Source organism: Geotrypetes seraphini, chromosome 3, assembly GCF_902459505.1.
Source record: "Geotrypetes seraphini chromosome 3, aGeoSer1.1, whole genome shotgun sequence".
Lineage (NCBI taxonomy): Eukaryota > Metazoa > Chordata > Amphibia > Gymnophiona > Dermophiidae > Geotrypetes > Geotrypetes seraphini.
Genome location: NC_047086.1, coordinates 204,098,147 through 204,114,762, shown reverse-complemented (window position 1 = coordinate 204,114,762; position 16,616 = coordinate 204,098,147). Strand labels below are relative to the sequence as shown.

Sequence of the window (16,616 nt, the reverse complement as noted above, 5' to 3'; positions counted from 1 at the left end):
AGCCAAAACTTTACCCAGGACTCTAATGATGTCATAAAGAACATCAGCTACATAATCCATGCTCTCCTTAAACATATGGGGACAGGAGTCCCCAAGCTCCAAGGGACTAGTCTAGAGTCTGGTATGGCAGGCGCGTGCCACGAAGGAGGCAGCTGCTGCAGCAGCAGCTTTTGATACCCAAAGCCAGTGCTTCAAACTGACTTTTCAGGACCGCATCCACTCTGACCAAATCAGCAGGCGAGCAGATCTCAGGAGGACAGACCCCAAGTTTCTGAAGGGGCCCAAATCAAGCTGGCTCCGTAGGAACTAAGAGATTGTCCTAGGAGCAGCAGTCTTCCCACGCAAGACTGTGTCCTTTCTCCAGTGGAGTATGCCCGAGCAGGGGACCTCCAAGCACCAAAGCCACGAAGAACTTAAAAAATCCAGCAAAAAAAACAAAAATAATAAAGAAAAAACATAGCAAAACACACCTTCTGTGTTTGCTTACAGAGGACTCACTGAGGAGGGTGATATGCTCCACTGCAGATGGGGAGGAGTTCAAGTTTTTTAAAGGAATATCCTTGTGAAGTTCACGTGAAATGGGAATCAACAGCTCAAGTATGGACTCCTGTGTAACCGCAACAGAAATACATATTTTTTCTCAATATATAGTTAAGCTCTGGAATTCACTACTGGAGAAAGTGATGAAAGTGGTTTACAAAGGTTTGGACAAATTCCTGGAGAAAAAGTCCATTAACTTTTATTAAGTTAGATCTGGGAAATGTTATAGCTTATTCCTGAAGTTAGGTAACATGGAATCTTGCCACTTTTTGGAACACCGACAGGTACTTATAACCTGGATACTGTTGGAAACAGGATACTGGAATGGGGAGGGAATTGCAGAATCTTCAAGTTATCAATTACAAGAAGAGTGGGGATGGAACTGTGCACATCAATTGGAGATAAAAAACAAAAAATGTATTAACACAAATAAAAACAAACAAAGAAGCAACCAGCAAGGAGGAAATACTCCACAGAATAGCACTTGGTCGCTCTTCAATGAAGACTCTCAAAGCCTTCAGTTACCTCATTTGCTTGATTTGATTTGTATAAATATGTATTAGAACAAGGCTCAGTCAAAGGCTCTATGAGGGAAGCCCTCATGATTGTAATCCCTAAGCCAGAAAGGGATCCACTGGAGGTATGTAATTATAGACCAATATCTTTGATTAATGTTGATACAAAAATCTATGCGAAAGTCCTGGCTGATAGACTGGCAAAAGTCTTATCAAGCTTAATTGCGCCAGAGCAGAATGGCTTTATTTCAGGGCGTCACTCTGCAAATAATTCGAGACTTTGTTTTCAATTGCTTCAGATTGCAGAATCTCTTGAATCACCTGCTTGTACAATATCTTTAGATGCTGAAAAAGCATTCGATAGAGTAGAATGGCCCTATTTGATGAAAGTGTTAGATTGGTTTGATCTAGGGAAAGATTTTTGTAAAAAGGTTGGAGTTCTTTGTGTGTTCCCGTGTGGAAGACTGTATGTTAATAATTGCCTATCAGACAGTTTTTCCTTACACAGAGGAACTAGGCAAGGTTGCCCTCTGTCTCTACTGTTATTTGACCCGGCATTAGAACCACTGTTGTTGGCAATCCAACAGGATGTTGTGATTGAAGGTATGCCGTTTAATTCCAAACTTAATGCATATGCGGATGATATATTATTATATCTTACAAATCTATCTAATTCCATTCCCAAATTATTAAATGTTATAAATGAATTTGGGGTATTTTCAGGATACAAGATAAATTGGTCCAAATCAGAGCTTATGCCTGCCAATGTATTTAGTGTTAAATAATTGTTTGCAGATTTTCCATTTAAATGGGTACCAGGGGGTTTTAAGTATCTTGGCATACAAATATGCTCTTCACTATATGAGACTATTAAGGTTAATGAAAAGAAGCTATTGTTTAATGTTAAGGAGTTGATCAGGAAATTAATACCAAAGTGGCTTTCCTGGTGGGGAAGAGTGGAGACTGTAAAAATGACAATAGCTCCTACTATTATGTACTATTTGAACATGATTCCAATATTCTTTTCACCATCAGTATATAAAGACTTGGATAAGGAGATTAGTAAATTCATCTGGCATAATAAGCAGCCGAGGATAGTGTTTAAGACCTTGCAGTTAACTAAAGACTATGGAGAAGTGAATTTTCCGCATTTTTACAAGTATCATTGGGCTTTTATATTAAGACAGGCCATGTATTGGTTAACACCGGAAAAGTGTAACTTACCGAGCTGGTGCTCCTTGGAACAAGATTTGTTTTTTCCACTTCGTCTAACTGATGCTATAAGAATTGAATTACCAAACCATTTGAAGTCAAATCCAATTATTAATTCCACACAAAGGGCAATTGTTGATTTGGACAGATAACTGGTCGAACATTATGGGAACACGATCAGATGTCCATTTTGGAATAACAAAAAGATTCATATTGATGGTAAATTCTTACTTTGGAAAGAATGGATGAAGCTGAATATATTTATTGTGGAATATGTTATATCTGCCAAGCTCAAGTCTTTTGCGGAATTAAGAGCCAGTCATCAAGTTAAATTCACTCACAGTTTTAGGTGGCTTCAGCTTCAGCATTTGATCAGCCTTTTTTAAAGCTCATTGAAATCATCTACACCAAGTATTTTGTTACAATGTGAAAGAATTGCAGAATTAGGTCATGAAGCATCAAATTGGTACAAAGTTCTAGTCCACAAAGAACAAATGGATTAAAAGATATTTGGGCCAATGAATTGAAGATAGAACTATCAAATGAACAATGGGATCTTATGGTACTTGAACGTATCAGATGTTGTCACTCTGCTGCTATGAAGCAATCTCTTGATTTTATGTTAAGACGGGTAATTTGGACTCCTGTTAAGATCAGTAAAATCAACACTGAGAATTCTCCATTGTGCTGGTCTTGTAAAGGTGAAAAGGGAACATTGCAGCTCTACACTCTCGAGGAACATAGGGAGAGGGGAGACATGATCGAAACATTTAAGTACCTCACGGGACGTGTCGAAGTGGAAGATGATATTTTCTTTCTCAAGGGACCCTCGGCCACAAGAGGGCACCCGCTCAAACTCAGGGGCGGAAAATTTCATGGCAACACCAGAAAGTATTTCTTCACAGAGAGAGTGGTTGATCATTGGAACAAGCTTCCAGTGCAGGTGATCGAGGCAGACAGCATGCCAGACTTTAAGAATAAATGGGATATGAGGGTCAAGATAAGGAAATTGGGTCATTAGGGCATAGACAGGGGGTGGATAAGCAGAGTGGGCAGACTTGATGGGCTGTAGCCCTTTTCTGCCGTCATCTTCTATGTTTCTATGTATCATATGCTCTTCATTGTCCAATAGTGCAGGTAGTTTGGCAGAGGATTTAGAGTCATGTTCAAATACTGATATCTCTTAATATTCCTTTAACATGTGCTGGAGCTCTCTTTAATATTTTTGATGATTCGATTGTTATGAAAAAAGTTAAAGGAAATTGGTAGCTATTTTAACAGCAGTGGCTATCCAATCAATTTTAAGAGTTTGGAAGGACTCAAACTTCATTATCATTTATGTTCTGGTGGAATTCCGTCTGTCTAATTGGGAAATATGAATCTGTTGTCATGGAAAAAAGGGGTAACAAATCAAAATTTGACAAAATATGGCTACCTGTTAAAGAATTTGTGGAGAATAACATGATTAGGAATGAATAGGCTGCTTATTTTTTAAAATATGTCACATTCTTTGTATGGTGTATCCCTGGCCTGTGATATATTCATTATTGGGAAATTTGAAATATGTATTCTACTGCTTAGGGATGAATAGTATGCCTGTGTATGAATGAGTATGATGGGGGGAAGGTGTTTATTTTAGACTTCTATATACATTGATCCACTCTCTGGTAATTTCTTGTATAGATTATTGTAACGCCCTTTATAAGGGCATTACAAAAAAGGAAATAAGACGCCTTCAGATAGTGCAGAATACAGCAATCAAGATTATCTATGGTGCTAAGAAATATGATCATGTTTCTCCTCTCCTGTTCAACGCACACTGGCTACCCGTTGAACACAGAATTAGTTACAAAATCTTAGTTTTAACTTTTACAACACGTTCAAACAATCAACCAGAGTTCATTGATAGACTCTTAATTCCCTACAGTCCTTCTAAAATCGCTTCATTCAATGTCACAGAATCTCTTTGTCATATCTTCTCTAAAATCAATCAACACGTTGAGATCCAATTACTTTGCTGTTACTGCACCTTCTCTTTGGAATTCGCTGCCTAATCATTTACGCATCAAATCCGTATTAAATCAATTTAAATCGAAATTAAAAACATTCTTGTTCCAGGATGCTTTTGGACAATAACTGTCCTTTTAAGGACCAAAACAAGCTTTATAGCTTTTTACCCTAATCTATTGTTTTTCCCCTTTTACTGTGCTCTTTTTCTCAAAGATTGTAGTTCTTGCCCTTCTTCCCTAACTGTGTGTTTTATTAACTTATCCTGGTTTTGTCTAGTACTTCTAATTTTAATTTGTTTTTATGTAATTTTTTACATTGTACATAGCCTAGAAATTTGATTAAGCGGTATAAAATTTTTTTTTATTAACTTGAAACTTGATATATCCCTTGTTTATGTTGGGAATTGTTATGTGGAAATATTTTGGAGCATGTATTCTACTATCTAATTGTTTATATGAAAAATTCTCAATACAAAATATTTTAATTAAAAAAAAAAAAAAGTATTCAAAGGCAAGTGGGTAACACTCCAAATGAAAATTATTACATTAGTGACTTTCTATTCTGCTTATACCTTGCAGTTCTAGCCGGATCACAGAGAAAGATAACTGGACATTTCCAGAAAAAGTTACAAAATGGGTCCTAATTACATGGATGAGACTTTGCTCGGAAAATTTCAAGATAGGGGATGGTTAAGGAGGTGAATTAGTTTTCTTTCCTTGATACATTTTCTGAATAGCAGGGTTCGGAATGTTTTGTAGTTGTCAGTATGTTTGAGAGGTGGTGGTCTAGTTTCGCTGCTTGCTTTGCTAGACTTGTCCAAGCACTCGATTTTCTGAGTGGTCAGTTAGGAATGCGAAAGCTGAACATTACGGAAACAAGACAAAGAAGATTGACTCATTTGAGCTTTGGTGCTGGAGAAGAATTTTAGGCATGCTGTGGATCACCAGAAGAGCTAACACATCAATTATGGAAGAGATCAAACTGGCTATGGCACTCAAAGCCTAAATGATGAAGTTACAATTCTTATTTTGGTCACACCGTCAGAAGAGAGAGATTACTGGAGAAGGACATCACGTTTGGGAAGAACAAAGGAACCAGGCGACGAGAGCGACCTGCAATCAGAAGGTTGGACACGTTGAAAACAACCATGGGGATGACGCTGGAGGACCTTTCCGGACTAGCACAAAACCGATTTCTTTTTAGATCCGCAATTCATCAAGTCGCTAGGACTTGAACACAAGTCATTAGCACCCAACAACAATAAAAATAGTCTATATCATAATAAGCTGATTCTGTGTTGTAGTTGATTCAGAGTGTGAGTGCATGGAGCTTAACAAATAATATAAGCAGTCTGACCCGTCACGGTCCTTATTTCAGCTCAAAAAGGCTGCATCAGGGTTACATTTAAACATCCAGTAGGTAGCAATCTTAGCATCAATAAGTGAAAAACTATAATCACAAAAGGACAGAAGCCACATTTCTGTACCAAATCAGCTAAGTAAACATATGTATGAACACTTGTCTCAAAAACACTGTAATCAGTGTGGGCTGAGAAAAAAGCTGAATCAGCTAAATTAAACTAAAACTTAGGGCTCCTTTTATCAAGCTGCGCTAACGGGGTTAACACGCGCGACTTTTATCACGCGTTAACCCCCGCGCTGGCCTAAAAACTACTGCCTGCTCAAGGGAGGCGGTAGCGACTAGCGTGGCTGGCAGTTTAGCATGCAGTATTACGCACGTTAAACCGCTAGCGCGGCTTGATAAAAGGAGCCTTTAGCTTTGTATACCGGGTCATCATCAAAAGAAGCTCGACAGTTAACAATTAATAAAAATATACCAAAATTGCAAGAGAATTCATTTTTAAAATATTTTGCAAATAGGAAAGTTTTTAAAGATTTGCGAAAGACTTGGAAAGGACTAGGACATCACAAGGTTAAAGGAAGTTCATTCCATAGTTGAGAAAATTTAAAAACCAAAGAGAGACTAAAATACTTCATTCCTCCGATACCTTTCCTAGAAGGGAGGGAAAGCTTAACCCTTTCAGGACCAAGGGACATATTTGTCCCATAACTTTAAAATCCTATAAATTTTGATTGGGATAGTCTACAGTTCTAAATTTGATATGTACGGATTCCATATGATACTGCCTTTATGTAAACAAACTGGTTCCGACATTCATTCATTAGCGTCGTTGCCAGATTGACGAGAAGATTCACTTGCCACACTGTCCATAAGCCAGAAGTTTGATTTTTTTTAAAAAAAATAATGATATTTCACAAAAAAAATCAATTTTTTGGCATCTGCAAGCCCTTTTTACCATAAAAATGTCGTCAAAACCACAAAAATTGGCCTACGATCCTTATGGTCCTGAAAGGGTTAAATTGTTGGGTACCCCTCTGCATAGGAAAATCTGTAAATGTTCCATGATAGAGGAACAAAAGGAGCAAAAATACCATATAAAATCTTTAAAATAATACATCCACATTTAAATTGAATTCTAAGATGAACTGGGATCCAGAACCATCTTGGTGGGCTTGATTCAACATTATGATACAGACTGTTCTTAATAAAAGTTTTGTTCTTTATGTCCAGTTGATGTGTACAGTTCTATCCCCACTCTTCTCGTGATTGTTTGTTTCCCGTAGGGTGTAATTGCCTTGTTTTTGGTTTGACAGTCTTCAAGTTACCCAATTCCAGGAGAGAGATTTTACTGAATTTCTCACAATCTCATTCTGATGCATAAAGGAACCTGCAGTATCAATTTCAACGCACAGAATTAGGACCACAAATTGTGTGCTGCTTTGGGATTTAAGTCTAAACTAGGACTGGCCAAAAAAAGCTCCCCCTGTGAACTGGGTAGCCTAGCAGCTCTGGAATAGTATTGACATAAAAACACTTACATAAGAGGGGTGTGCCTACATGTTTGTAATCTGCATTTAGGAAAATCCTAGAACAGTGGTTCCCAACCCTGTCCTAGAGGACCACCAGGCCAGTCGGGTTTTCAGGATAGCCCTAATGAATATGCATGAGAGAATTCTGCATCTAATGGAGGGGCCAGGCATGCAGATCTGCTCCATGCATATTCATTAGGGCTATCACTGTTTGTAACTATTCGCTGATTGTCCAGCCCTTCTTTGTTGTGAACCGCCTCGAACTACTACGGCTTTGGCGGTATATAAGAAATAAAATAATAATAATAATATCCTGAAAACCTAACTGGCCTGGTGGTCCTCCAGGACAGGGTTGGGAACCACTGTCCTATTGTGTTTTGGCTGAAAAAGGGATAGGGTTGTGAAGTACATATTTTATAAAATATGGGAATACATGCAGAGAATATAAATGCACAAATTTACACCATTTTTTAATTTGTTAGCTACTGGGGTTCTTTCTAGGAACATCCTGTTGTAAAACGTTTTACTTTAGAGGGGTAACTTTTTTTTTAAAAAACATTTACCAGTCTTGTTATAATGTTCCACAGGAAAACAGGAAAAGCCAAACAAGAAACAAAACCGTAGAGTCGATCTTATTTATTCAGTTTTCTATACCGTTCTCCCAAGGGAGCTCAGAACGGTTTACATGAATTTATTCAGGTACTCAAGTATTTTTCCCTGTCTGTCCTGGTGGTCTCACAGTCTATCTAATGTACCTGGGGCAACGGGGGGATTGACTGGCCCAGGATCACAAGGAGCAGCGTGGGTTTGAACCGACAACCTCGGGGTGCTGAGGCTGTAGCTTTAACCACTGCGCCACACTCTAAAAGTTTATTGATAAAAGTAATGTAATGTAATTTATTTCTTATATGCCGCTACATCCGTTAGGTTCTAAGCGGTTTACAGAAAATACACATTAAGATTAGAAATAAGAAAGGTACTTGAAAAATTCCCTTACTGTCCCGAAGGCTCACAATCTAACTAAAGTACCTGGAGGGTAATAGAGAAGTGAAAAGTAGAGTTAGAGGAAAAATAAAAATAAAATAAACATTTTAACAAGACAGCATTGATCTAAATACTTTGGAAGGTAGAAGAGAGGAGAGAAAGGAATAGAAGCAGAAGGGGGAGCCGTTGAACAGTAGAATTCTGGAGAAATTTAAATGATAGAAATAGAACAAAACAAAGACAAAAGGCAAAACAATAGATAAGATTAAAGATAAATCATAAGCTGGAAAGAAAAATAAAATAAAATAAAAGTCTTCATAACTAGAAGCGATGTAGATCAGTGTGTAAATTTTGTGGTATGCTGTGAGGGATTTCCTACACTTGCAAGGCCTCCTTTCTGCTGGTAGCGCTCCGATCTTCACCTCACAGTTTTTTGGATATTTTTAAGCATATCTCATTTTTTGCGGCAGCATCAGATTGGACCTCAGAAGAAGGTTGTTTATTACTGGAACACGGACTGTATCATCAAGCCCATACCACAAAAATTTCCACTGTGATCTACCTCAGTGTTTCTCAACTCCGTCCTGGAATACCCCTTGTCAGTCAGGTTTTCCACAATGAATATGCCTAGACTTGGGGCTCCTTTGTCTAAGCTGCGATAGCGTTTTTAGCGTGTGCTAAACCCGCGCTATGCGGCTAGAACTAACGCCAGCTCAATGCTAGCGTTAGCATCCAGCGCATGCGGCAATTCAGCACGCGCTAAAACCGCTATCGCAGCTTAGTAAAAGGAGCCCTTGATTTGCAAATACTGCTTCCATTATATGCAAATTTCTTTCATTCATATTTACTGTGGACATCCTAATAACTTGACTGGCAAGGGGGTACTCCAGGACTGAGTTGAGAAACACTGATCTACACCACTTCTAGCTGTGAAGACTTTTATCAATAAACTTTTAAAGCAAGATACATCGACTCCGCGGTTTTGTTTCTTGTTTGGCTTTTAAATGTTGTTTTTAAATCTCATCTTCCCCTTAAGCCAGCTCATTGCTCTGGACACTGAGATAACCAGGACCCCCCACGTTTCCAGGCTTATTTCGGCTTTGATATCCCACCTATCAAAATATGTCCAGGCAGTTTACAATTAAAAATAAAATAAAAAAGTGTTAAAGACACGACATGACAGTGAGGGAAATAGGGAAAGGAACTCCATTTTTAAAAGTAAAATTGGGAAGGGAAGGACATGAGGCATTGGTCTTCCAAACCAATCGGCTGTATCTGGCCAGTAACTAAAATCTTAAATTACGTGCAAGCGTCTGCAAAAAGATATGTTTTAAGATCCTTTTTAAATTGCTTTCCACAAGTCAGTACTGCTGCTCATGTGCCCTTCTGAAAGATTGCCTAGAATGCAGTAGGAAGAACACAGCATGTCTGCAAAACTGTTCCCATGAGTAGTGTGCGTCCTTGACAGAAGTCACAAAATTCCAGTGCTACAAGCTTCTAGAATTCTATATGTTGCACCTCCAAAATGGGAGCCTAAGTGTACCAAGTGGCAGGCGCCAGGGTAACATCCTTGAACATGCATCAGAAGAGTTTAATCTATGATGAATCTCTGGCACGCTTACCTACTTCCAGAACTTCCTCAAGAGCAGCTGCTGGCTCCATGTCAAGACTTAATACCCCAAACAGCTGTATAACAAATTAGTGCTGCGATCACAGAAAAAAAAAAAAAAAAAGACACCTCTCCTATGTCAATACAAAAATGGCTTCTCACCCTTTCACTATTAAAAAGACATCAATTATATAATGGTAAACTCGCCCCTGCACCCCTGGGGGCAGTCATATTAGCGAGGGTCGTTAAGTGCCATAACTTGGAACTTCAGGACTTGAGCTGATCACCATATCTGGGAGCTGGAGAAGTCATTTTCTCTCTAATAACCTGCGAAATTAGCCACAGTAACTTCACAGCCAGCTGAAAAATGGCACTCGAGGGCCAACAGGTGAGAGCCAAAAACTTAAAATTGTGAGCCCACTAGGGACAGAGAAGTACCTGTATATAATATGTGTAATAACCCCAAAATAGTTTAATGGCAATATGTGGAAACGTCTTCCCGTGATTAAACTTTAAGCTTGGAACTTGTCCCACACAACTTTTGGTTTGGGCCTTGTCCCTTACAAGTTTTACTATAGGGGAAAAAGTGCCAATTCAAAAATTGATGTATTTAAATCAAAGGGTTTTTGACTTATGATAGCTCGCAACAGGCTGACCTGCTAAGACTAATTCTAAAACCAGGCAGCCACAAGCCCTTGAAGTCTTTTTTCCCCTATAGTAAACTTGTAAGGGACAAGGTCCAAACCAAAAGCTGTGTAGGACAAATTCCAAACTTAAAATTTAATCACAGGAAGTCATTTCCACATATTGTCATTAAACTATTTGGGGGTTATCAGTCTATAACAAGATTTTTATAATATATGTAAGCCACAGAAAGACAATATACACTAAATAAAACAAATGCTCCAAAGCCTTCAACTCCCACCAGCATGAAGCATAACATCGGCTTTCTATTTTTCCAGGGGGGGGTGCTCCATTATCCAAAGGGAATAGGAACGTAAGAAATGGTGCTTGAAGGCAAAGAACACCCAGAATATTACAAGACATTCAAGGTCCACACAGTATTTAGCTTGACAGTGGCAGCCTTTGAAAAGTCTAACTTTTTTTTAGCCAATTTTGGGAGCTGGATGCACGTCTTAAAATACTTTAAACTGCTAAATATAAATATTTTGAAAGGGATCTCTCATGAAGCTTTTCTCCAGAATGTAAACTCTCTCCCTTCTGCAAATTTTGAAATTTAAGTCACACTGGGGACACAACAGAATAACACACTGATTTGGAAATACAAACCAGGTGCCACTGAAATAAAGTTGCTATATGGCTTCTACAATGGTTAGAGTGGACCTTTATTGGGCCTACAAAATGGTTCAGGCTAGGGTCACTATATAGCTCCAGAAAAAGGAGAACGGATTGAGACAGCCTGATTTAACCCAGATGTCAATCCATCCTCCTTACTTCCATTACATGGATGTCTCAACCCATCCTCCTTTTTTTTGGAGCCATATGGTAACCCTAGTCAGCGTGCCCGACTTTGGCACCAGTATTTGACACCAGATTGCAGCAGGCAAAAAAATGTCACCTAAACTTAAAAGCATAGGAATTAACGCCAAGCCCTACTCTATAAAGGGCACACACTCTTTATAAAAGTGAATTTCAAACTCTGTGCCACCAGGGCTTGAAGGATGCATGACGTATAATGTTGGCGCCTCTCCTCCTCTCTGCCCCCACATGAACCTCGTCTCGTTTTCCCCGAACTCGGGGCTCTCTGGATGACCTCAGAGAATGCACGCGACGTCACTGTGTCAACGTCCGTGCATACCTCGGAAGTCCTCCAGACCCGGCCCCAAGCTCAGAGGAAACGAGATGAGGTTTGTGTGGGGTGGGGCAGGTTTGTGGGTGTGGCACAGTAAAACATTTACTCCATTAATGTGCCAGAGCAAAAAGTAAGTTTGCAGGACACTGCTTTATAGAATAGTGCTTAGCACTGAATTTTTCCCGTGCTGTTTTGTAAAATGTTAGAATGTGTGCTAACATAGTAGTATCCTTCGGTAAATGACTATACAAGCCCATTGCAGGTATCACACGCCAACCTACATAAAACAAAAGAAACTGCAAACGGACACAAGAGAATCTTTTTTTTTTTTTTTTTAACGTGCCTGCATTATAAAAGATGCAAAATTTTATTCTCAAAATGTGCCAAAATGAAAGCACATGTCTGAAGCATATTTATGCTGGAGCAAATTCAGGTACCCTCTTTTTGTTATGGGGGGGGGGTGTCTCTGTAACCAAATCTGAATGTAATGCGACAGAAAAGCTAAAATCTTTGCGAGAGGTTCTACACAATGGCAAGTGTGGGCCCCCAGACCCAAACTGGCATCAATATATGCTCACCACTGATGAAATGCACCCCAATATAGGACATAAATATGATATAGGACTAAACTGAAACTGTGATTTAACAGATAAGGGAAGTGGTAAATCGCTGTGCAGATATAAGAAATATATAGAGAAGGATTAAGAAAAAAGCCCCGTTCTCTCCTTCAGGGCAGCACACGCTGTAATTACACAAATGCACGTTTCGAACTTCATTTCCCTCCCAGCTCGACTTCATCCTTTGATTGATGAGGAATCCGCCATGTAATCAATTACCAGCATTACATAATTGTGCATTTGCAGCTGGGGGGAACGGGGACATCACAGCTAATTCGAAAGCTCTCTCGTAACCACAATGACAACAAAGATGATCCAGGAGGAGGTGAAAAGATACTGGAAATACAAGTTGGGATTAATAACACGTCAGGCCTCTTATGTGTCATCAGAAACGACGTTTTTAATTTTCTTTATGCAGAAGTGACCCTATGTTAAAAAAAACAAACACCAAAAACCCTACATAATAAACTTCAAATACTGTAATTTCTATTTGATCCTAGTAGAGGCCAACGGGACTATCAGAGGCAGAATCTGCAACCAGAAATCCCGGTACAAAATATACGTTATCTCTATTTATTGAAACATATCTAACTCCCTCCACTGTTCTAAGTATAAAATCGATTTCCTATTGAGACGGTTCCATGCGCCCATAGAGTTTTTGCAACGCCAAACTGTCTTAATTTTCTTCCTGTTTACAAAGTAATTCAATTGTGCCCTTCCTAAAAAAAAAAAAAAAAAAAAAATTCCTGCCACTGCAGCCGCTAGTAGGGGAAAAGAAATCGTGCTTCCACAACTCGGGACCTCTAAATAAAAATGCCTGCCCGCCACAAAAAAAAAAAAAAAAAAAAAAAAAAGTCTGCTGGACCCAGTTTCAAGAGAAGCAAAACGTAATTCAATTTCGAGATTTCCCCCTTTGTACTCCGCTCTTCCCCGGGGCTGCCCTTTCGCACTCCGTCCCAGTTTGTAAACACTGAATCGATCCCTTGATCGCACGATTTAAATAAGAAAGAACGAAAAAAAAAGAGGCGACCCTTCGCTTTTTGCAGCTTTTATACTCCCCTGCCTACTTTCACTTTCCTTCGAACTGCAGACCTCCCGCCCCCACCCCTCTCGGAACCCAGTAGACATTTTGGCAAAAAATCAGATGAGATCCCTGGAAGAAAACCCACCCACCTTCAACTTTATCCGGCCAAAGACTTCCCCTCCCCCTGATCACTGAATAACACTTTGTGCGTGTGCAATATTTCCTTTTCCTTTTTTTTTTTTTTAATCTGCATGTTTCACATAACTCTTTGCCTTTTTTTTTTTTTCCAAGGCGATCAGGAACTGGATTTGGAAGAAGTGAGGAAGTCATTAATAATCCCAGCAAAGGTACCTGATTCGCTCCAGCCTTTACAGGCACCTCGCTGCATTTATGTGCTGCAGATCACTTTCCTCCCCTCTTCAGGTGACCTGATTTTCCTTTGGCTCCCGGAGCTGATGCTGCTGATAGATTGTTGAATGAAGTCCAAGTTTTTCCCCCCCTTAAAGATTTTGCTCCTGGATTGGTGCCATGATGGAAACTGGATCCTCCGGGGAGAAGGATGGACCCTCGTCCATCCCAGCACGCATGCGTGGAGCTCCAGCTCCCCCGCCCGGTGCGCATTTAAAGGGACAGGACTCTCCCTTTTTCTCTAGCTGTAATCATGAGGGGTTTTGGTTGGTGTGTGGTTTTTTTGCCAGCCCTAAGGTCTTGCGGAATTTCTGGCTGGAATGGGTGTGGGTGAGCTGGCTACGTTAATGTGTGCTTTTGATCAGGTTGCATTAAGGATTTCTCATTCTTTGCCAAAAGATCGGATTTAAAATGGTCCTTTTGCAGAGCAAACAACGGGAAAGAAACCCATTGGCGAGCCCAGCAAGGGTAGATGCTGAGTACACGTAAAATAGCAGTTTGGCTCACTTTTAGTTCGTGCTCCCTCTTTGGGTCTCTCTTATTTCTGTAAATCTAATAGATTGTAAATTTGGAATGGCAAACGTTCATCTCCCGATATTACTTTTTTTCAAGTCTGTTCTTCAGCTCCAGCTTCTATCGTCTTGGAAAAGAAACAAAAATGGAACATTACCCCCCCCCAAAAAAAAAAAAAAAACAACCACCCCAAAAACAAACAAACAAGTAAATAAACACAAAAATATTTGTTGTTAACTGTCAACTGAACTATCTAAAATCAACGCTTTGTTACTACTGATGTTTTAAAAATAAGTTTAAATTTGCACTTTGTTTCCTGTCCCTGCTCCTATATGCACATGTATTTACGGATGAACTTTAAAAATGCTTCTGCTGCCCCCTCCCTACTTCAAATACCGAACGTTTTGCAGCTTCACCATGAATAAACAAAAGTGACACAGGTACACATATAAATGTGAATTATAGTTTGTACAGATATAGCATCATTTTGAAAGTCATCATAGTATGGCCAATCGTAGTGAGAAAAATTGGGCATTAGCCCAAATGGGTAAAAGGTCCAGCCTATAGCTTGCGTGCCAAAACTTGGCCTCACCAAGTGCTTTTTTTCTGGCCCTGAAAAACTTGGCAATTTTTGTGGTGCTTAAAATAGGATTTCTGCTTCCCTGCCCCAATTTGGCTCTCAGAAAGCACAAACCACGCAGTGCCGGACGTTTGGGTTGATCTTGTGTTTTCAAGTCCCATAAGAGCAACCCAAACATCTGGCACCATGTGGCTCAAGTCAAGTCATGGGGGGGAAACAGGAATCCTGATGTTTCTTCTGCAATTGAAGCCAGGTGAGGGGGGAAAATACTAGGTAAAGGTGGGGTGGGTGAGTGGGGGTTACATGAGCAAGGGAGACTAGCTGAAAGTTGGGGAGGTGGCAATGCACCATCATATTTTGCCACTATTTGACAAAACATTTGACAACATATAACGGTGGTGTTTTGCCTTCCCCCCCCCCCCCCAAATGTTACAAAATAATAAAATGTGGCCCCTGGTAGAAAAAGGCTAGACAAGGCTTTTTAAAAGAGAGCCCTACACAGGCAGAAAGCAAGGAGAATTTCCCCAACTATAGAATAAGGTACTACACATTAGAAACAGAAACATGGTTCAAGTTTATATAAATGTTTGCTTTCAATAATTATGTTGTTTGTTTCAATTAAAACTTTGAACCATAAAAAAAACCATGCAGACAAAAACTAAACTGGAGGCTTTGAAAGGCAGACTCTGCCTGCTATACTACACTGAAGAAACAGAAGCAGAAATATTGCACAAAATAGAAAGATATCAGAGATGACTTTCTCCAAAACAGACAGAGAAGAATCAGAGGACTCCCCACAAAAGAAAGAGTAGGACTGGAAAACAGCTACAGGCAGAAATGTTATTTCCTTTATTAAAAAAAAAAAAAACAACGGATGGTGAAGCGGGATAACTAGTGCTCAATTTCCCTGAGGAAGCTTTGGCGAAACAGAGGCCTTGTTGGAAATGACAAGTTGTGAAGAGGATTGAGGTGTTATTTGCTGGCAGCGTTTTTAAGGCCACGAAGACTACTTATTTGCTCCAATCAGAGAGTATTTTACTTATTTACTCAGCACTGCGGGAGGCTGGACTCTTTTGCAGATAAGTTTGAAGTTTTTCCTTAAACAGTATGACAATTTACTATGAAAGACTACATTAATGGATTTGGAAATTAGACTCACTGTTTGATAACTTATATATATATACTAGTGTTTAAGCCCGTTACATTAACGGGTGCTAGAATATATGTCTGTCTGTCTTTCTTTATTTATGTCTCTCTCCCTGCTCCTGTCTCTTTCTTCCTTTCTTTCTGTCTCTCTCCCTCCTTTCTTTCTCTCTCTCTCCCTGGTACCCTTTGTCTGTCTGTCTTTCTTTCTGTCTCTCTCCCCCCCACCCCACTTTCCTTTGCAGAAGCAGTAGCGGTATTTCCTTTCCCCTCCAGGTCCCTGTGAAGTAGTAGCAGCATTTTCCCCCATCCCCCATTCCCTTCTCCCCCCCCCCCCACTTTCCTTTGCAGAAGCAGCAGTGATATTTCTCTTCCCCTCCAGATCCCTGTGAAGTAGTAGCAGCATTTCCCCCCCCCACCCATTCCCTTCTCTCCCCCCCCTCACTTTCCTTTGTAGAAGCAGCAGCGGTATTTCCCTTCCCCTCCAGGTCCCCTTGCTGCCACAAATGCTTTCCAACTCGGTAACACGTTCCCTCTGACGCGATCCCGTGCGTCAGAGGGAACATGCTACTGAGGTTGGAGAGCGGCCTGCGAGGTTCGCTAAAGCCGGCCACCATCGCAGGCTGCTCTGATGAGGAGGATCAGCAGCAGCAGCTGTGGCAGCAGCGGTGAGTGAGGGCGGGAAGTGTGTTCCCTGCCGAGGACGCGGGCAGGGAGAGAGCTTGCCTGGCTTCCATGGTGAGTGAGGGCGGGAGGA

The 16,616-nt window shown here is 40.2% G+C and overlaps 1 protein-coding gene across 1 annotated transcript in view; it reads right to left on the bottom strand.

Annotated features, from left to right (window-relative positions):
• The window catches only part of FIGNL2 (fidgetin like 2), a 180,372-nt gene extending 166,430 nt beyond the window's left edge, over nucleotides 1-13,942 (bottom strand). The window contains exon 1 of the mRNA XM_033939967.1: nucleotides 13,567-13,942. The gene's annotated coding sequence lies outside the window, so the exon portion shown is untranslated. The remainder of the gene's footprint in view (nucleotides 1-13,566) is intronic.
• Nucleotides 13,943-16,616: the final 2,674 nt, after the last annotated feature.